The sequence below is a fragment of the Haliotis rufescens genome, unplaced genomic scaffold (genome assembly GCF_023055435.1).
Source record: "Haliotis rufescens isolate VD_foot unplaced genomic scaffold, xgHalRufe1.0.p SCAF_110, whole genome shotgun sequence".
NCBI classification, from domain to species: Eukaryota; Metazoa; Mollusca; class Gastropoda; order Lepetellida; family Haliotidae; genus Haliotis; species Haliotis rufescens.
Window position 1 is genome coordinate 499,103 of NW_025963792.1, and position 22,028 is coordinate 521,130.

The window sequence follows — 22,028 nt, forward strand, 5'->3', positions numbered from 1 at the left end:
ATGTGGGGCATTGTACCCATGTGGGGAATTGTACTCATGTGGGTCATTTTACCTATGTGGGGCGTTGTACCTATGTTGGGCACTGTACCCATGTGGGGTATTGTACCCATGTAGGGTATTGTACCCATGTGGGGCATTGTTCCAATGTGGGGTTTGTACCCATGTGGGGTGTTGTACCCATGTTGGGCATTGTACCCATGTGGGGTATTGTACCCATGTGGGGTATTGTACCCGTGTAAGGTATTGTACCCATGTTGGGTATTGTACCCCACCATTGTACCCATGTTGGGCATTGTACCCATGTGGGGCATTGTACCCCACCATTGTACCCATGTGGAGCATTGTACCCATGTGGGGTATTGTACCCATGTTGGGCATTGTACCCATGTGGGGCATTGTACCCCACCATTGTACCCATGTGGAGCATTGTACCCATGTGGGGTATTGTACCTATGTGGAGCATTGTACCCCACCATTGTACCCATGTGGAGCAAATGTCTGACTACATCTGGAAGGGTTAATACAGACATACAAATATATACACGGTAGGTACACTAAGACAGACAAGGTAAATGACTGACTACATCTGGAAGGGTTAATACAGACGTACAAATATATACACGGTAGGTACACAAAGACAGACAAGGTAAATGACTGAGTACATCTGGAAGGGTTAATACAGACATACAAATATATACACGGTAGGTACACAAAGACAGACAAGGTAAATGACTGACTATATCTGGAAGGGTTAATACAGACGTACAAATATATACACGGTAGGTACACAAAGACAGACAAAGTAAATGACTGACTACATCTGGAAGGGTTAATATAGACGTACAAATATACACACGGTAGGTACACAAAGACAGACAAGGTAAATGACAGACTACATCTGGAAGGGTTAATACAGATGTACAAATATGTACACGGTAGGTACACAAAGACAGACAAGGTAAATGACTGACTACATCTGGAAGGGTTAATACAGTCGTACAAATATATACACGGTAGGTACACAAAGACAGACAAGGTAAATGACTGACTACATCTGGAAGGGTTAATACAGACGTACAAATATATACACGGTAGGTACACAAAGACCAACAAGGTAAATGACTGACTACATCTGGAAGGGTTAATACAGACATACAAATATATACACGGTAGGTACACAAAGACAGACAAGGTAAATGACTGACTACATCTGGAAGGGTTAATACAGACGTACAAATATATACACGGTAGGTACACAAAGAGAGACAAGGTAAATGACTGACCACATCTGGAAGGGTTAATACAGACATACAAATATATACACGGTAGGTACACAAAGACAGACAAGGTAAATGACTGACTACATCTGGAAGGGTTAATACAGTCGTACAAATATATACACGGTAGGTACACTAAGACAGACAAGGTAAATGACTGACTACATCTGGAAGGGTTAATACAGACGTACAAATATATACACGGTAGGTACACAAAGACCAACAAGGTAAATGCCTGACTACATCTGGAAGGGTTAATACAGACGTACAAATATATACACGGTAGGTACACTAAGACAGACAAGGTAAATGACTGACTATATCTGGAAGGGTTAATACAGACGTACAAATATATACACGGTAGTTACACAAAGACCGACAAGGTAAATGACTGACTACATCTGGAAGGGTTAATACAGACGTACAAATATATACACGGTAGGTACACAAAGACAGACAAGGTAAATGCCTTACTACATCTGGAAGGGTTAATACAGACGTACAAATATATACACGGTAGGTACACAAAGACAGACAAAGTAAATGACTGACTACATCTGGAAGGGTTAATACAGACGTACAAATATACACACGGTAGGTACACAAAGACAGACAAGGTAAATGACAGACTACATCTGGAAGGGTTAATACAGATGTACAAATATGTACACGGTAGGTACACAAAGACAGACAAGGTAAATGACTGACTACATCTGGAAGGGTTAATACAGTCGTACAAATATATACACGGTAGGTACACTAAGACAGACAAGGTAAATGACTGACTACATCTGGAAGGGTTAATACAGACATACAAATATATACACGGTAGGTACACAAAGACCAACAAGGTAAATGACTGACTACATCTGGAAGGGTTAATACAGACATACAAATATATACACGGTAGGTACACAAAGACAGACAAGGTAAATGACTGACTATATCTGGAAGGGTTAATACAGACATACAAATATATACACGGTAGGTACACAAAGACAGACAAGGTAAATGACTGACTACATCTGGAAGGGTTAATACAGACGTACAAATATATACACGGTAGGTACACAAAGAGAGACAAGGTAAATGACTGACTACATCTGGAAGGGTTAATACAGACATACAAATATATACACGGTAGGTACACTAAGACAGACAAGGTAAATGACTGTCTACATCTGGAAGGGTTAATACAGACGTACAAATATATACACGGTAGGTACACAAAGACAGACAAGGTAAATGCCTGACTACATCTGGAAGGGTTAATACAGACGTACAAATATATACATGGTAGGTACACAAAGACAGACAAGGTAAATGTCTGACTACATCTGGAAGGGTTAATACAGACGTACAAATATATACACGGTAGATACACTAAGACAGACAAGGTAAATGACTGACTACATCTGGAAGGGTTAATACAGACGTACAAATATATACACAGTAGGCAGGGTGGGACAACTTAGGAATGGCCAGGCGTCCGAACTTGACCACACAAAAGGAAGCGAGCTACAAAAAACATGTTTTATATCATTGGAAAGATCTCGAGGAGAGGAATCTAAATAATGTGTGTCCTAGTGTGTTCACATGTTCACAAGCTCAAAAATTGGCTCAGAAAATGCATTACTGCATTTTTTCTGCAGAAATTTATGGCAGTATTTTTTTTCTGCAGAAATTACTGGCAGAATTTATTCCTGCAGTAATATTTAGCAGGATTGTTTTAATTCAAGTAATAAGGTTCAATCATTGGATTGTTTAATCTGGAGTTTCTTTAAATGACCTTTTTCCCCAAAACAAACAGTTTTAGTTCACATGATTACAAGCACAAAAGATAAAACTAATTTCGTGAGATCTTTCAATAAAAATATTTATTCACATGCTATATTACAAGACATGTCCTTGGGCGACTTTGCACTATGTCTCATGGGTGAGGCGATGTTTTCAGAGATGGGTCCTGTCACAGAAGAAAATAGCTGTATAGACGAGTGGATCCATATTGTCTAATACAGCATCAGATAAATTGCAGCCTATATGCAGCATAGAGTTTACAATAGAGCCTGCGGAATAAGATGTATCATGAATATAAATAGTCTGCTTTACTTACATTTTCTTCTCAACATACTTGAAATGAATTCTTTTTTTCATCTGGTCATTGAAACCTATGTGCACATATTCTGAAAAGATATGAAAAAACATTAAAATGCTTTTCATTTCAGTAATAAACAGAGTCCACATGCCTTAGCCATATGAACAATAAGAGAGGTGAGGTGAGGTGAGGTGAAGTGAGGTGAGGTGAGGTGAGGTGAGGTGAGGTGAGGTGAGGTGAGGTGAAATTGGGTTTAATGTCACGTCCAAGATTTTTGCACATATATAGCGACGTGTATGCGTGTGTGTGTGTGTGAGTGTGTGTGTGTGTGGCTGCTTGTACTAGTCCGGATTGATGCTAGCCCACTAAAATACCATGCCGCAGTATAACATGAATACCCTACTCAAACACAGTACATGAATCCAAGCTGACCAGTCCCTGTTTTAGCTCCTTAATGCCGAGCGCCAGACAGGGTAACAACAAGTACCATCTTTTAACATCTTTTGGTATGACGAGGCCAGGGATCGACAATGTAAGACTTAAGACTTAATTATTGATGGTAAGCAAGAAAATCATTAATCATGTTGTAATCTGTGTCAAAACTATTATAACTGATTATGTTGATGCTCTATCTTTGTATTCTGCTTACCTCTAACCTAATCTTGTTTGTTGATAGCCCCTCGTCTACGTTGTAGCCAGTCCAATGTACGTTCACTTTCTCCTTTAGGACCGATAATATTTTGGCTTTATACCTGTATTTGTTTTAAAAAGATAAAAAATAAATCAACGATTTAGGCAGAAAATGAAGGATAACATGAATTTCCATTTTCACTGTTCTGTAAATAACTTTTGCCCCACTGACATTTTCCCAGAATCTATTATTAGCAGATGGAAAACACAACACTACTGGAATACAAAGTGTATAGAAGTTCTTTTAAAAACAATAAGTCAAACCAACCAACTCAAACCACTATGCACTTCCTGTCAGAAAACATTTAACTTCTATCACATGTCTCCCTAATTTCGATAATACAATAACAAGTTCTTGTCAGTAACTGTAACCATGAACTGGACTTCAAAGAGAACATCAAATTATAGAATTTTTATACTCAGATGCTACTTACATGAGTTAATCTGCATGTCATCACATAAAATGTCAGCTTAAAACCCAAAGGTTTCAAAAGAGATGAAAACTGGAGTTACTTGGCATAGGTTGTAGCTGGGTAACAGATGGGAATGAGCAGACAGAAAAGACATTATGTTATTCAGCATAAACTGCAGAAATGGTTCCGTAATGAACACAAATGTCATTTTCACTACTGCCGCAATGCATTTCTGTTAGCAATTTCAAGAGTCACAAAAAGTGTGATCCTTCAAGCAAAGTTTCTGTTTCAAAGAGCTAAAAAGTTCAGATGAAATGCCTGGTATGAAAAAGCGGGACAGACAATTGATTTTCGGTCAGGAGAGTTAAAGCAATTAATTGATATGAAATAATAAATATTGATAGATAAGGAAGATCATGATCCATCAGTATCTTAGCAAATCGTTTCAATCTGAACATAATCATAAAAAAATACTTGTGTGAAACGTGATGAAAACAATTCAATATATGAAATTTCCTTCAACAGTGCAAACAGTAATTACATACCAAAAGCCATCCTCTTCCAATGCCTCCACAATCATGCCAACATTGAATTTGCAGGGGGACATCTATGGACAAAATCAGTGTTATGTGTGTTTATATTAAAGCATGGTACCAGTGTTCGAAATACCTGCCTGCCCGACCGTCCGAGACGGGTTGATTTCAACTCGGGCTGCCAGATTTTCAAATCCCCCTGCCCGACGGTCAGGTTATATTTCATATGTAAAAATATTCTAAATATTTCCCGATGATAAGCATTATTTACATGATGTATTCTAGGATATTAAATACAAATCTGACCTAAAAAGTGTTTGCTATTTCTTTTCTTGCATTACTTCATGTTCAATGAATTCGATTTAAAGTTTTAATTAAATTATCCTGAGAAACATATGATTATAGTGGGCAGGCAGGTTTTGGTCAGGGCTGGCAAGTATTTCAGCTAGCCAGTCCTGTGGTCTGGCTGAAATTTTGGGAGTTTCATACCCTCATGGTACTAAGTGGACAAAGAGGACTCAGTCATTTCTGTATATTCTATTTTGAAGTTTTCAATTTATATTTTAACAATTTAAAGCGAAGGCATATCAGATTGTTTGAACTGGATACTGATGATTCATATCTTATACCAGATGCTGTATGACAAATACCGTATTCGACGTAATAAGCGCCCAGGGCGCTCTCAAAATTAGAAATTGGGGGCTCTTATTAGAATAGTATTTTGGTGAAAAAAAACAGAGTTGAAAGATAAATTTCTTGGTTTATGCTGACAGTCTGATATTTTTATATACGACAGATATATTTTTCCAGAATTTAATAACCCATAATTAAGGCTGCATATAACACACGAGTGCGTATTATACGTGAATAAATAAGTCTTGTGTACATTGATCAATTGGAAGCGGTGCTAATTGGGATTGTTCACTCGCCAATATATTAACAAATATCGCCGTGGGCGCTTATTAGAGTGGGGCGCTTATTACGTCGAATACGGTAAGCCAAATAAGGGAAGAAAAATACACAAATACAATCCACATTGTATTAACACAGTGCCTGTGTCAATTTCCAGTTTTTCACAATACTGATCTTGCTATAGGAGTGAGTGAGTGAGTGAGTTGGGTTTAACGCCGTTTTAACAGTATTCCAGTCATATCCTAGCGTGTCAGCTTCATGTGGGAGGAAAGCCCGAAGTGATGCAGGTCTTAGACGTCTTGCTATAGGAAATGTGGTGATTATCATATTGATAAAACAGTGAATCATTAGCTCTCATCTGAATAAAAAACATGTGGATAGTAATGTTACCAAGGATCATAATCAGGGCGAGTCGGGCAGTAACTGACAAGCTTATATGCTAGTGTATACATGTATGTGGATTTTCATGGGCCATGGACACTGTTGCTGTGCATGTCAATAACTGATATTGATCATGTTGATGACGATCTCCAGAATTAACGTTTTTGTTCCTATTTTTGTATTGTTGCTTAACACTGCACTCAGCAACAATCCAGCCTGTTCATAAGCGACTCTTGACAACCTAGTGGTTGATGTTATGAGCAACAATTCACCCTACTGGCATGATTGGGGTACGATGACACACAATCAACAGTGAGTGAGTGAGTTGGGTTTAACGCCGCTTTTAACAGTATTCCAGTTATATCACGGCGTGTCAGCTTAATGTGGGAGGAAAGCCCGAAGTGATGCAGGTCTCAGACGTTTACCACTTCGATGAAACCCACGAGCACGGGTATGGTGCTGACAAACCTAGAAACATAATCGGGGCGAACCGGGATTCAAACCCACAATCATAGGTTTCTGGCGTGCCCAAGGGACGCAACTCTGCACAGCGAATCGCGGAATTAGACGACTGGGCCACCCATGCCCCCCACAATCAACAGAGTCACACAAACTGAGTAGTCACCCAAATCGACCAGCATAGATCAATTCTAACCCCGGACTCGAAACAAGGTAAGAATGAAGGTACATTTACCAAGTCTAATGTAACACCAGAGAAACTAAACATTCCATTTTATGCAGTTCCTGTCTTAGAACTTGGTTCTGTGTCCTCAGCTCCTGAATCAAAGAGTCCTTCTCTTTCAGTTGTTCTTGCAGCACTAATACTTCAGCAGCTGCCTCCTGATTGTTTCCAGTTCCCTTCAAATATAATATACATTTTCATTGTCATACTAATGATAATAATCACAAAACAACTATAGAAATGATTCTCATGTTGACGTTCCTTGAGTGAGTGAGTGAGAGTGTTTAAATGACAAAGATCTGATTCTGTCCTTACCTTGTTTTCTTGTTTAATCTGTTTCAGTTGATGGTTGAATTCTTCTTTGGAGATATCACCATTTCTTAATTCTGTTTTCTATAAAGGGTTGCCTCATCTTTAAATGAAGCAGTCTCCAAGGAAAGACATGTGTTGACTTTTGTATTCCTTTGCTCCTTAAGTTTACCAAGGCTGAATAATTCCATGATATCAAGGATGAGACGATAACATCTGTCTGAGGTTGTAGCTACTGCTAGCTGAACTTTGAAACGGCCACCAAAACGGTGCTGGAAAAAGGCAACAAATAGAAGATTCAAAACATATTCAGTAAAAATCAACAAATGAATACATCTTAACATGCATTACATGTCTTAAAGAATACATGAGAAAATGAGAAAAATAATATGTAAGCCAGCTGTTACACTAGCTTCAGGTGCTCAATATCATTTGGGTTTTCTAATTAGCATGTCCAATAATGCAATCGTTTTCCATGTGGTACTTATGTGGCTATAACTCATTCAGAGTTAGCATCACCACCCGGCTACAAGTACAGGTGTTCAAAACTGCATCACACTGATAGAATTGTAATACATGACATGACATCATGGGATATTGTTATGGTACATAACCTCATGTGTGGCCACATGGAAAATAGGCTATGATATCTTACACATGAGTGAGTGAGTGAGTGAGTATGGTTTTACGCCACTTTTAGCAATATTCCAGCAATATCACGGCGGGGGACACCAGAAATGCTTACACGTGAGGTCTCTGTTGGTTTCACTGCTGCCTGGCACTGTTTCCTCCATTGAGTATCTGCACTGCAAAGAAGTGCTGTCTCACTTTTACCAGCTTTGGGGTGAAGGTTGTGAAAGGCCTAGAGAAAAAATAAAATGAAACATTATATGCGATATATCAAAAGTGCTGGAAATAAGACAGAAATGATTGTCCATCGAACTGGATTAGTGCACACATATTTTGTGAAAGATTTTTCTTAAACTGCTTTACAGTATTTGAAATTCAGAGGAAGTCGGGGGTGTTGAGGTCTTCCTGTATGATATTTGAATCTAGGAACCTTCCAAACTTGTAAAATTGGGGATGACAAGGATCCCATGCTTAATTTGGTACCAGTGGTCTGTGGGGTGGATTAACACTGCATCCTTCCTATTTCACGGAGAGGAATATTCATAAGGGAAACACGTCTGGCTAAAAAAATATAAATATGTTACCATTACTATAGCCTTAAAATTAAGGGGTTGTTCATCTGTAGGAGAGGCCTCTGCCAGGGACATGCAGGGTGTGTCCACTGATTTGGCAGCCAAAACAGCTCCTGAAGAAATACACATGAGATATAGCCTATATATAAAAAGAAAGTAGTAACTTATAGTTTTGTTTAATTTTTTTTTTTCTCTACCTTCATATTTAACTTTATATACACTCATCAGCATGTCAAGTGTCTCCAGGCAGTCGTCTGCATCTTCTGTTTTGTACGAGCGGATACAGCTTTTTTGAAAAGGGGGGGGGGGGGGGGGGGGGGGGGGGGGGGGATGCACAATTAAGATCTATTTATTGTGTTTGATGGTAATTTATACAGAAATAAAGATTTTTTTCGAAATAAAGGGGGGCACCCCCCTCTGTATCCGCCCATGATATGCTCCCGACGACTGCTCCTTGTTCTTTGCACACATGCCACGCCCCTTGAATTTTCCCAAACAGCGATCGTGTCGCATATATACTCCATCAAAAAGTATCTCCCTCTCACCCTCGGTCCAATTCAGCCTCCTCTTGCCACCATCTACATTAAACCGTCGCATCTCGTATGTTGACACTCATGTGCAGACGGCAAAGTGTTTACGGTCCAGTGTTTACATTGAACACGGAAGTCAAATCTCGCGCCAAGGCCGCTTACATCGCATAAAAAAACAACTGAGATCGGACTTAAGTCCTGAGTTAAAAACTCAGCTGAGTTTTTGCTGAGTTTGATTCGAGAAATGCAGTTGAGTAAAAAACTCAGCTGAGTTTTTTTTGTCGCTTTGTTGACGTTTTGCAATCGGTACTGAAAGTGTTGCCCTTGATGTATGAATATCACACTTTTAAAAATTAAGAAGATTAATTTGTATATGTTTCTTAGTCTATGGTGTAGTATCGCCGAGCAGGCTACATCATATGCATGCATTTAGTTTGTACAGCGGTACGCGAAATGTGAAGGTCTAATGCAAAGTAAAGTTGCCCGTAGCCTCAATGTTGTGAATATTGACAGCAACACATGTAAGTATTTGTCAGATATAACTGAGAGCAATGAGAAATGTTCTCAAGAAATTGTAAGAGTAACAGGCACTCTAGTAGGGCTGGGATGAGTCTAAATTTACTACCCGGGTACCCACCCCCCTAATACCCGACCCTACCCGGGTACCCACTGTAGGTCTCAGATGTCTTAAAATGTCCGATTGGGAACATTTTTAGCATAGCCGTGGCAAAACGTATTTAGATACATGTATTAAACAATCTGGTCATTCATACACTGAAGTTGAATCAAGTTATATCTTTGTTCAACCATATGAAAAATCAGAAGGAATGGGTGCATAGTCAGAAAGAAATGCGAACATTAATGACTTGTAGTGTAACCATAGAGTTCCAGATAATTTTTGTAATTAAACAATATATCACGTGACTAACCACGGTTCCAGGTAGTCCTGTAGGTACCCGGGTCCTTCTCAGTACCCACCCGACCCGGGTACCCGAGTTACCCGTCCCAGCCCTACACTCTAGTCATCAACTAGATATCATGATACAATGTTCAAAATAAAAGAAATGGAAATCACTGAAATTTGATTTTATTAAATTGTAGTCCATGGTAGTATTTGTTGTGATTTGAATGCTTGAATTGTTGTGGGAAATAACACAAAGACTGATAAATAAAATGAGTTTGCATTATTTCATCGATGCAATATGTTAGCCCAGACTGACAGAATGCCTCGCTGTTTTCTGACGTAGAAAATACCGTGGCAATATTCCATTTTTCATGACGTTTTTCCCGCTATATTCCATTGTGACAATTCGTCTTGTAGTTGAAGACTCAACAAATGTTGATATTATAAACTATTAATCACTACAAAATATGTGCTAGTTAAAAGTATTCAGTTGTAAACGACCGTTGCCGAAGGTGCAACAGGATAACTCTTTAGCTTGGCTCCGTCTCTACATGTCAGTAGTTGTCGCAGCGCGCATTGATCCGGGAACCAGACCGGAAGCGACAGTTTTGACCGTCGCTTATATCATTTCAAAAGGAGAGTTATTGCCCTTTGGAACCAAAAAATCAAGCTCCTTCCCAGCGCGTGACACCTTCGTTACACTCTCGGTATAGAGAGCTCCGCAAACGGGTTATCGCTGTGAGGAGCTTGCAAAAAGATCGCCCATTGATAAAATACAGGATGACAATGAAACTTGCGCAATGTAGCACACGTGACTATATTGATTGTTTGGTCTCCTGGGAACCGAGGTGTTTGTGTTGACTTAATCGTGGATGAGTTTCTACATTTTGTGGATAGTAACAACTAGAATATACTCTGTTGTACGATGGGAACAGATTCACTTGAAGGAGCACTAGGTCCTGACTTGTACCTCGCTGTCTGACACTGCCTGCTTAATTGAGCTCATCAGCTGCCGTGAGTTTATGTTTTCTGTCTGACGCAACTGAGTGTGAGGTGAGGTGAAATTGGGTTTAACGTCGCGTCCAAGATTATTGCACATATAAAGCGACGCGCATGCACGTGTGTGTGTGTGTTTGGCTGCTTATACTAGTCCGGACTGATGCCGATTTATAGTGCTAGCTCACTGAGATACCATGCCGCAGTGTAACATGAATACCCCACTCAGACACAGTATACTGACTCCGAGCCGACCAGTCCTTGTTTTAGGCCCTTAAAGGGGCACTGATCTAACGCAATTCCCCGGGACTGGTTGTTGCCTTTGTTATTGTTTTTTCCCAGTGAGTACCCGGATGTATAGCAGAAATCAAGACTAGTTCGCGACCTCTGCTGAGCCATTCGTTAGCGCATTAGTCGCTTTTATGGGTAGTAATAAGGGCGTATGGTCACATTGATGAACAAAATGAAATGCAGTTTTCGAGATAATAAGGAAATGTAGGTATCTTTGTGGGTAGCATCGGTAATGGTGACGAAGTTTTGATAAGTCACTTGCTTGGTAATTTTGCGATTTTCGTTTACACTATTTTGACTTGCAACACAAAGTACATATTTCACCTGAGCATTGCTTTTTTATAGTGTGTATTTTTTTTAACTGTCAAATGTGTAACGAATTTATTAAAGGTCTAAATATTCAGTTATTTTACAAAGTGACTAAAAAACATTTCCATCTGTATTATTATGATAACGAATTCCAAACATTTTGATGTTTAATGTCATCACCAAGAGACTGAAAATGTTGGGGTGAGAAAAGTACATTTCTATGTTGTTTGGCTTCTAATCCTACATAATAATCTGTTGTGATGTTTGTAGGCCCTTTTGTTCGTCTTAATCAATCTGGACAGATTTTTTAGTCAAAATGACTGAAATATTTACACATTTTATAAATTGCCTGAGAGAATCAATTTTTACAAATTGACGGTAATATATACACGCTTACAAAGGAAAAGACCTGTGAAAACAACGTCTATCGCGCATTGAAGAATTTCCCAACCAAGACGTAGAGAAACAAGAACGAATCGGTTCAAATGAGGAAAACAAAATGCAAATATCATAATTACAACCTACCAAATTTATGTGTATAATTTTTAGGCAGCGTCCTTGTTCGAGGAATGTATCCGTGAATATCCACACAAAGGAACAATATCCCACTCGTCTGCAGATGTACAAAGAAACTTATTCGATGTCACGTGTCTCAGTAACAATCAAATTTTTTAAAAGATATATGTCGTTTCGGGATATTATAACCCGTGTTCGTTTCTCAACTGATCACTTGGATTGTTTCAGGTGTTTTACATAGGTGTCAAGTCTCAATGGTCGGCTGAGAAAGCCCACATGATAACTATTTTCATAACGTTCACAGTTCCTAAAAAATCCATTGAGTGATAGATAACAATGATCAATCAATCAACGTATTATCAGTTAACCCTTTGACCAAAGTATGTTGTTTTTACATCGGCACTTCACGCCATGGTATGAGTGTATTCCCTTTGTTTTAGTAAACCTAGACATGTAAACACTCACTCTTGACATATCCACTGTGCAAGATAACAGTGATTAATCAATCAACGTATTTTCTGTTAATCCTTTGATGACTAGGAACGTTCCGTTGATTTACAAAAAAATAAATCAACTGATCATTTATCTCTTGCTGGGCTGCCACGTGCATATTACATAACACACATTTCACCTCACTTCAAACCTGGATTTAGATTGAATAATTACCCCAAACACAATAAATGCCAAATGGGAACCTTTGTCAGGTAATCTAAGTGGTGCTACCACTAATTGTACCTGTAATAAATTCATTAACTGAGCATCAAGTGAATGACGACAAATACACAAGTGAAGGGTTATACGAGAAAACGTGGATGTCAACAAGGGAGTAGTAATCGTATTATCGACGCAAGCCGAAATCCGAAAATGCTTTCACTGCATGGATACTTTTTTTAGTATAAAACTATAACCATCTGGGGTATTTCCAAATGACGACATCCGATGAGCTCCGCTGTTCTTTTTGTCTGCTTGTTTAGGCTGAAGAAATTAATTAACATGCACCCTTTGTCGAAATCTGTATAGATCACAGTTAACCAATCAGTGTTTATGCAAAAATGCGTAAAACAAATATTGCCTCCAGCCTCCAAGTTTATTTAGCTGTCCTTGCAGACGGTAGCCCAGTCTCTGGTCACGCTCAGTTGCGTTGCGTATCATCCGGGTACTCACGGGGAAAAAAACAATAACAAAGGCAACAACCAGTCCGGGGAATTGCGTTAGATCAGTGCCCCTTTAATGCCGAGCGCTAGACTGGGTAACAACAAGTACCATCTTTTAACGTCTTTTGGTATGACGCGGCCGGGGATCGAACCCCGGACCTTCCGCTCTCCGGGCGGACGCTCTACCACAAGACCATGGAGGCGGCCTCAACTGAGTGTGACGAGGGATTGGGCTACCATAGGTATATTAATTAGGACAGCGGATGATAAAAGTATGTTCAAGTATAAGGTGTATACTTTTATATGCTGACCAGGATATAAGGTGTAATTAGACTTGACTTGAGGTAAGGGGATTTCAGTTGGGTGAATTGTTTGTTATGTAATTGAATGTACAGCTTGTGATCTGATTGATTCAAGTGAGGAGCTGTTTTCAGTGAAAGTATTGGCATTCCCACATAGACAGGAGATATACCTTTTCTTTCAGGTATACTGTCCCTTGTCGTCTTTTCCATATTTTAATCACAGTAAATTCTTTGCTACTTGCGCTCCTAGTTTGACACAGCTCGAGTACATTCATATACACTAAGTAAAACAAGTTTACATGTCCAATAACGTTTCTTTTAAAAATTAAAACATTCTCAATTAATTATTTATTAATGACATAAAATAAAAACTGGGAGTGTAACCCCAGGTTACAGTACCATTTTGAAATAACGATGTCTGATGTGGATTTGGAGAATCATACGACTTGTGATTATGACTTTGCATATTAAAAATGCCATATTGTCATGATGAATTGTTTGTATTGTGGTATTAATACATTCTTCTTAACTGCAGTTAGATTGTTTAGTCAATTCATTTTAATTGTGCGGGTGGTTTTGTAGTAAACGCCTTTGCTTCACCTTGCATCGTAACAGCGTTCTTTTTCAACTGATCTTCCCTAAACTACCCGCTAGGTGGGGCATTGTACCCATGTGGGGCATTTTACCCATGTGGGGCATTGTACCCATGTGGAGTATTGTACCCATGAAGGGTATTGTATCCATGTTGGGATTGTACCCATGTGGGGCATTGTACCCTTTTGGGTTTTGAACCCATGTTTGGTATTGTACCCATGTGAGGCATTGTACCAATGTGGGGCATTGTACCCTTTTGAGTTTTGAACTCATGTGGGACATTGTACCCATGTTGGGTATTGTACACATGTGGGGTATTGTACACATGCGGGTCATTATACACATGGATGGTATTGTACCCATGTGGGGCATTGTACCCATTTGGGGCATTGTACCCATGTAGGGCATTGTACCAATGTAGGGCATTGTACCCATGTGGGGTATTGTACCCATGAGGGGCATTGTACACATGTGGGGTATTGTACCCATGTAGGTCATTGTACCGATGTAGGGCATTGTACCCATGTGGGGTATTGTACCCATGAGGGGCATTGTACCCATGTGGGGTATTGTACCCATGTAGGTCATTGTACCAATGTAGGGCATTGTACCCATGTGGGGTATTGTACCCATGAGGGGCATTGTACACATGTGGGGTATTGTACCCATGAGGGGCATTGTACACATGTGGGGTATTGTACCCATGTAGGTCATTGTACCAATGTAGGGCATTGTACCCATGTGGAGTATTGTACCCATGAGGGGCATTGTACACATGTGGGGTATTGGCATGTGGGGTCTTGTACCGATGTGGGGCATTGTACCCATGTTGGGCATTGTACACATGTGGGGTATTGTACCCATGTGGGTTATTGTACCCATGTGGGTTATTGTACCCATGTGGGGTATTGTACCGATGTGGGGCATTGTACCCATGTTGGGCATTGTACCCATATGGGGTATTGTACCCATGTTGGGCATTGTACCCATGTGGGGTATTGTACACATGTTGGGCATTGTACACATGTTTGGTATTATACCCATGTAGGATATTGTACCCATGTGGGGCATTGTACCCATGTTGGGTATTGTACCCATGTCGGATATTATACCCATGTGAGGTATTGTACACATGCGGGTCATTATACACATGGATGTTATTGTACCCATTTGGGGCATTGTACCCATGTAGGGCATTGTACCAATGTAGGGCATTGTACCCATATGGGGCATTGTACCCAAGTGAGGCATTGTATCCATGTGGGGCATTGTACCCATGTTGGGTATTGTACTGATATTGGGCATTGTACCCATGTGTGGTATTGTAACCATGTGTGGCATTGTACCCATGTGGGGCATTGTACCAATGTGGGGTATTATGCCTATGTGGGATATTGTACCCATGTGGGGCATTGTACCTCTGTTGGGTATTGAACCCATATTGGGCATTCTACCCATGTCTGGTATTGAACCCATTTCGGTCATTGTACCCATGTGGGACATTGTACCCATTTGGGTAAAAGCCTTTTTGGGTATTGTACCTATGTAGGGCATTGAACCCATTTGGGACATTGTACCCATGTGGGGTATTGTACCCATGTTGGGCATTGTACACATGTAGGGTATTGTACCCATGTTGGGCATTGTACACATGTGGTGTATTATACCCATGTGGGGCATTGTACCCATATGGGGCATATTACCCATGTTGGGTATTGTACCCATGTCGGGATTGTACCCATGTGGGGCATTGTACCCATGTGGGGCATTGTACCCATGTGGAGGATTGTACCAATGTGGGGTATTGAGCCCATGTGGGACATTGTACCCATGTGGGGTTTTGTACCCATGTGGGTCATTGTGCCCATGTGGGGTATTGTACCCATATGGGGTATTGTACCCATGTTGGGCATTGTACCCATGTGGGGTTTTGTACCCATGTGGGTCATTGTGCCCATGTGGGGTATTGTACCCATATGGGGCATTGTACCCATGTTGGGCATTGTACCCATATGGGGTATTGTACCCATGTTGGGCATTGTACCCATGTGGGGTATTGTACACATGTTGGGCATTGTACACATGTTTGGTATTGTACCCATGTGGGGTCTTGTACCGATGTGGGGCATTGTAACCATGTGGGGCATTGTACCCATGTGGAGGATTGTACCAATGTGGGGTATTGAGCCCATGTGGGACATTGTACCCATGTGGGTCATTGTGCCCATGTGGGGTATTGCACCCATGTGGGTCATTTTGCCCATGTGGGGTATTGTACCAATGTGGAGGATTGTTCCAATGTGGGGCATTGTACCCATATGGGGCATTGTACCTATGTGGGGCATTGTACTCATGTGGGGTATTTTACCCATGTGGGGCATTGTACCCATGTTTGGTATTGTACCCATGTGTGGCATTGTACCCAAGTTGGGTATTGTACTCATGTTGGGCATTGTACCCATGTTGGTCATTGAACCCATTTCAGTCATTGTACACATGTGGGTTATTGTACCCATATGGGGGATTGTATCCATGTGGGGCATTGTACCCATGTTGGGCATTGTACCCATGTTGGTCATTGTACACATGTGGGGCATTGCACCCATGTTTGGTATTGTACCCATGTTGGGGATGTATCTATGTGGGGCATTTTGTACCCATGACGAGCTTTGTACCAATGTTGGGTATTGTACCCATGTTGGGCATTGTACGTATGCTGGGTATTGAATCCATGTGGGGTATTTTACCCATGTGGGACATTGTACGCATTTGGATATTGAACCCATGTGGGGCATTGTACCCATATTGGGTCATTGTACCCATTTGGGTAAAAGCCATGTTTGGTATTGTACCTATGTAGGGCATTGTACCCATGTGGGACATTGTATCCATGTGGGGCATTGTACCCATGTGGGGCATTGTACTCAAGTGGGGCATTTCACCCATGTTGGGTGTTGTAAGCTTGTGGGGCATTGTACCCATGTGGGACATTGTACCCATGTGGGTCATTGTACCTATGTGAAGTATTGTACCCATGTGGGGCATTTTACCCATGTTGGGTGTTGTAAGCTTCTGGGGCATTGTACGCTTGTCGGACATTGTACCAATGTTTGGTATTGTACCCATGTCGGGCACTGTACTCAAGTGGGGCATTTGACCCATGTTGGGTGTTGTAAGCTTGTGGGGCATTGTACCCATGTTGGTCATTGTACCTATGTGGAGTATTGTACCCATGTGGGTCATTTTGCCCATGTGGGGTATTGTACCAATGTGGGGCATTGTACCCATTTGGAGCATTGTACCCATGTGGGTCATTGTGCCCATGTTGGGTATTGTACCAATGTGGGGGATTGTTCCAATGTGGGGCATTGTACCCATGTGGGGCATTGTACTCATGTGGGGTATTTTACCCCTGTGGGGCATTGTACCCATGTTTGGTATTGTACCCATGTGTGGCATTGTACCCATTTTGGGTATTGTACTCATGTGGGGAATTTTACCCATGTGGGGCATTGTACCCATATTGGGTCATTGTACCCATTTGGGTAAAAGCCATGTTTGGTATTGTACCTATGTAGGGCATTGTACCCATGTGGGTTATTATACCCATGTGTGACATTGTACACATGTGGGGGATTGTATCGATGTGGGGCATTGCACCCATGTGGGGTATTGTACGCATGTGGGGCATTTTACACATGTGGTGTATTATACCCATGTGGGGCATTCTACCCATGTAGGGCATTGTGCCCATGTGGGGGATTGTACCGATTTGGGGTATTGTACCCATGTTGGGATTGTACCCATGTTTGAGCATTGTAACCATGTGGGGCATTTTACCCATATGGGACATTGACCCATGTGGCGTATTATACCCATGTGCGATATTGTACCCATGTGGGACATTGTACCCATTTTGTTTTTTTTACCCATGTGGGGTATTGTACCCATGTTTGGTATTTTACCCCTGTAGGGTAATGAACCCATATGGGGTATTGTACCAATGTAAGGTATCGAACCCATTTCTGTCATTGTACCCATGTGTGTCATTGTACCTATGTGGGACATTGTACCCATGTGGGGGATTGTACCCATGTGTGGCATTGTACCCATGTGGGGGATTGTACCAATGTGGGGCATTGTACCCATGTCGGGCATTGACCCCATGTGGGGCATTGCACCCATGTTGGGTATTGTACCCATGCCGGACATTGTACCGATGTTTGGTATTTTACCCATGTGGGGCATTGTACCCATGTTTGGTATTTTACCCATGTGAGGCATTGCACCCATGTGGGGCATTGTACCCATGTTTGGTATTTTACCCATGTGGGTCATTGTACCCATGTGGGTCATTGTACCCATATGGGGCATTGTACCCATGTGGGGCATTTTACCCATATTTGGCATTGACCCATGTGGGCATTGTACCCATGTTGGGTATTGTACCCATGTGGGGCATTGAACTCATGTGTGGTATTGAACCAATGTTGGGTATTGAACCAATGTGGGCCAATGTATTCAAGTGGGGCATTTTACCCAAGTGGGGCATTGTACCCATGTGGGGTATTGTACCCATATTGGGCATTGTACCCATGTTGGGTATTGTACCCATGTGGGGCATTGTACCCATGTTTGGTATTGTACCCATGTTGGGCTTTAAACCCATTTCGGTCATTGTACGCATGTTGGGGATTGTACCCATGTGGGGCATTGTACTCAAGAGGGGCATTTTACCCAAGTGGGGCATTGTATGCATGTGGGGTATTGAACCCAGGTGGGGCATTGAACTCATGTGTGGTATTGAACCCATGTTGCGTATTGAACCAATGTGGGGCATTGTACTCAAGTGGGGCATTTTACCCATGTGGGGCATTGTATGCATGTGGGGTATTGAACCCATGTTGGGTATTGTACCGATATGGGGCATTTTACCCATGTTGCGGATTTTACCCATGTTGGGTATTGTACCCATGTTGTGCATTTTACCCATATGGGGCATTGTACCCATGTGGGGCATTGTACCCATGTTGGTTATTGTACCTATGTGGGGCATTGTACCCATGTTTGGTATTGTACCCATGTTGGCTATTGAACCCATGTGGGGCATTGTACCCATGTTGGGCATTGTACCCATGTTGGGTATTGAACCCATGTCGGTCATTGTACCCATGTGGGGGATTGTACCCATGTGGGGCATTGTACCCATGTGGGGTATTGTACCGATGTGTGGCATTGTACCCATGTGGCGGATTGTACCCATGTTGGGCATTGTACCTATGTAGGGTATTGTACCCATGTGGGGCATTGTAAGCATGTGGGGTTTTATACCCATGTGGGGCATTGTACCCATGTGGGGCATTGTACCCATGTTGGGTATTGTACCCATAAGGGGCGATCTTGTAGCCTAGTGGTTAAAGCATTCCCTCGTCACGCCGAAGATCCGGGTTCGATTCCCGACATGGGTAAAATGTGTGAAGGCCATTTCTGGTGTCCGCAGCTGTGATATTGCTGGAATAGTGCTTAAAGCGGCCTAAAACAATACTCACTCCCTATTGTACCTATGATGGGCATTTTACCCATGTTGGGTTTTGAACCCATGTTGGGTATTGTACCCATGTGGGGCATGTACCCATGTGGGGCATTTTACCAATGTTGGGCATTGTACCCATGTGAGGCATTGTACCCATGTTGGGCATTGAACACATGTGGGGCATTGTGCCCATGTGGGGCATTGTACCAATGAGGGGCATTGTACCCATGGGGATTATTGTACCCATTTGGGGCATTGTATCCATGTGGGGCATTGTACCCATGTGGGGCATTTTACCCATGTGGCGTATTTTACCCATTTTGGGTTTTTTTTCCCGTGTTGTGCATTTTACCCATATGGGGCATTGTACCCATGTGGGGCATTAAACCCATTTCGGTCATTGTACGCATGTGGGGGATTGTACCCATGTGAGGTATTGTACCCATGTGGGGTATTGTAGCCATGTGTGGCATTCTATACATGTTGGGTATTGTTCCCATGTTTGGCATTGTACCCATGTTTGGTTTTGTACCCATGTTGGCTATTGAACCCATGTGAGGCATTGTACCCATGTGGGGCATTGTTCCCATGTTGGGTATTGAACACATGTTGGTCATTGTAGCCATGTGGGGGATTGTACCCATGTGGGGCATTGTACCCATGTGGGGTATTGTACCGATGTGTGGCATTGTACCCATGTGGCGGATTGTACCCATGTTTGGCATTGTACCTATGTAGGGCATTGTACCCATGTGGGGCATTGTACCCATGTGGGGCATAGTACCCATGTTGGGTATTGAACCTATGTGGGGGATTGTACCCATGTTGGGGATTGTACCCATGTGGGGCAGTGTACCCATGTGGGGTATTGTACCGATGTGTGGCATTGTACCCATGTGGCGGATTGTACCAATGTTGGGTATTGTACCTATGTAGGGCATTGTACCTATGTGGGGTTTTATACCCATGTGGGCCATTGTACCCATGTGGGGTATTGTCCCTATGTTAGGTATTGTACCGATATGGGGTATTGTACCCATGTTGGGCATTGTACCCATGTTGGGCATTGTACCTATGTAGGGCATTGTACCCATGTGGGGCATTGTAAGCATGTGGGGTTTTATACCCATGTGGGGCATTGTACCCATGTGGGGCATTGTACCCATGTTGGGTATTGTACCCATAAGGGGCGATCTTGTAGCCTAGTGGTTAAAGCATTCCCTCGTCACGCCGAAGATCCGGGTTCGATTCCCGACATGGGTAAAATGTGTGAAGGCCATTTCTGGTGTCCGCAGCTGTGATATTGCTGGAATAGTGCTTAAAGCGGCCTAAAACAATACTCACTCCCTATTGTACCTATGATGGGCATTTTACCCATGTTGGGTTTTGAACCCATGTTGGGTATTGTACCCATGTGGGGCATGTACCCATGTGGGGCATTTTACCAATGTTGGGCATTGTACCCATGTGAGGCATTGTACCCATGTTGGGCATTGAACACATGTGGGGCATTGTGCCCATGTGGGGCATTGTACCAATGAGGGGCATTGTACCCATGGGGATTATTGTACCCATTTGGGGCATTGTATCCATGTGGGGCATTGTACCCATGTGGGGCATTTTACCCATGTGGCGTATTTTACCCATTTTGGGTTTTTTTTCCCGTGTTGTGCATTTTACCCATATGGGGCATTGTACCCATGTGGGGCATTAAACCCATTTCGGTCATTGTACGCATGTGGGGGATTGTACCCATGTGAGGTATTGTACCCATGTGGGGTATTGTAGCCATGTGTGGCATTCTATACATGTTGGGTATTGTTCCCATGTTTGGCATTGTACCCATGTTTGGTTTTGTACCCATGTTGGCTATTGAACCCATGTGAGGCATTGTACCCATGTGGGGCATTGTTCCCATGTTGGGTATTGAACACATGTTGGTCATTGTAGCCATGTGGGGGATTGTACCCATGTGGGGCATTGTACCCATGTGGGGTATTGTACCGATGTGTGGCATTGTACCCATGTGGCGGATTGTACCCATGTTTGGCATTGTACCTATGTAGGGCATTGTACCCATGTGGGGCATTGTACCCATGTGGGGCATAGTACCCATGTTGGGTATTGAACCTATGTGGGGGATTGTACCCATGTTGGGGATTGTACCCATGTGGGGCAGTGTACCCATGTGGGGTATTGTACCGATGTGTGGCATTGTACCCATGTGGCGGATTGTACCAATGTTGGGTATTGTACCTATGTAGGGCATTGTACCTATGTGGGGTTTTATACCCATGTGGGCCATTGTACCCATGTGGGGTATTGTCCCTATGTTAGGTATTGTACCGATATGGGGTATTGTACCCATGTTGGGCATTGTACCCATGTTGGGCATTGTACCTATG

General features: G+C 42.1%; 1 protein-coding gene and 1 long non-coding RNA gene across 4 annotated transcripts in view; one reads left to right on the forward strand and one right to left on the reverse strand.

Moving 5' to 3' along the window:
• Window positions 1-7,016: 7,016 nt before the first annotated feature.
• LOC125378144 lies at window positions 7,017-8,599 on the reverse strand. Its single transcript, XR_007220013.1, has 4 exons — window positions 8,507-8,599; window positions 8,038-8,154; window positions 7,299-7,564; window positions 7,017-7,159 (listed from the first exon to the last, which is right to left on the reverse strand). It is a non-coding gene; the product is annotated as an uncharacterized LOC125378144 (long non-coding RNA).
• A 2,134-nt stretch (window positions 8,600-10,733) lies between these two features.
• LOC124123716 (serine/threonine-protein phosphatase 6 regulatory ankyrin repeat subunit B-like) overlaps window positions 10,734-22,028 on the forward strand; it is a 32,697-nt gene continuing 21,402 nt past the window's right edge. For 2 of the 3 annotated variants that reach the window (XM_048393012.1, XM_048393013.1), the window contains exon 1: window positions 10,734-10,942. The gene's annotated coding sequence lies outside the window, so the exon portion shown is untranslated. The remainder of the gene's footprint in view (window positions 10,943-22,028) is intronic. The other variant, XM_048393014.1, reaches the window with a different exon arrangement.